The sequence below is a fragment of the Aptenodytes forsteri genome, unplaced genomic scaffold (assembly GCF_000699145.1).
Source record: "Aptenodytes forsteri isolate BGI_AS27 unplaced genomic scaffold, ASM69914v1 Scaffold55, whole genome shotgun sequence".
NCBI classification, from domain to species: Eukaryota; Metazoa; Chordata; class Aves; order Sphenisciformes; family Spheniscidae; genus Aptenodytes; species Aptenodytes forsteri.
In genome coordinates this window covers 8,449,046-8,449,884 of record NW_008796063.1, presented here as the reverse complement: position 1 = coordinate 8,449,884, position 839 = coordinate 8,449,046, and positions in this window count along the sequence as shown.

The window sequence follows — 839 nt, the reverse complement described above, 5'->3', positions numbered from 1 at the left end:
CCTTCTGCCTGCGGAGAGGCACGAGGCTGGGGTTCCCATGTTCTCTGTTCTCCCTGTTCCCTGCTAGCACCTCCCAGCAGAAATAAATCGTTCAAAACCAAGTCAGTCTAGTGTTTTTAGCATTTCTCGCTCTGCAAGTGGAGTGAGGGGATGCGGCAGCCATCCCGTTGCTGAGATCTCGGTAGGAAGCCCGGAGCCGTGTTCTGTCTCAGGGCTTTAGGAAGTAGCAGAAGACTCGGGCACCCTAATCTTTGGCTGAACTGAACTTGCCCCCTTTGAAAGGCTCACGTTGTTTTCCCCCAGAGGTGAGTGCCTCTCAGCTTCCAAAACGTGGCCTTTGCTTTGCTGTTCTTATCTGGCATCCCAAATCTTCCTCTGCCAGCGGTTGTCAAACAGCTGGTAGAAGCACCCGGAGCCTAAGCTGCACCCTTCATTGCAAAAACTGCTTGGGCAAATACCTGGTTAGATGTGTAGGCAGCGGTGTGTGATGTGTGCTGTGGCAGAAAAATTAGCAACTACCCTTGTAGTTGTGCACTCAGGCAGCGGTGAGCCGGGAGCCCCCTTACCCAAACCCCCTGCAACCGGACGGGCAGCTGCAGCCTTGTGCTGCAGGAAGCCGGCCGCTTCCGCGGCGCTTAGTAACTTCTGAAAATGTGTGTTTCGGCTTAATTGGCTTCGGAAAAGCGTGTTGAAAGGCAAACGCGAGTATTGCTGGGCTTAGGAAGCGAGGGTTTAGGAAAAGCGAAACTTCCTTGTGAGAAGCGGGGGGTGCTGGGCTGCGGGAGGAGCGTTGGCACAAAGGCCTTGCCCCACAGCCCTTGGCTGTACTGGCTGGTACA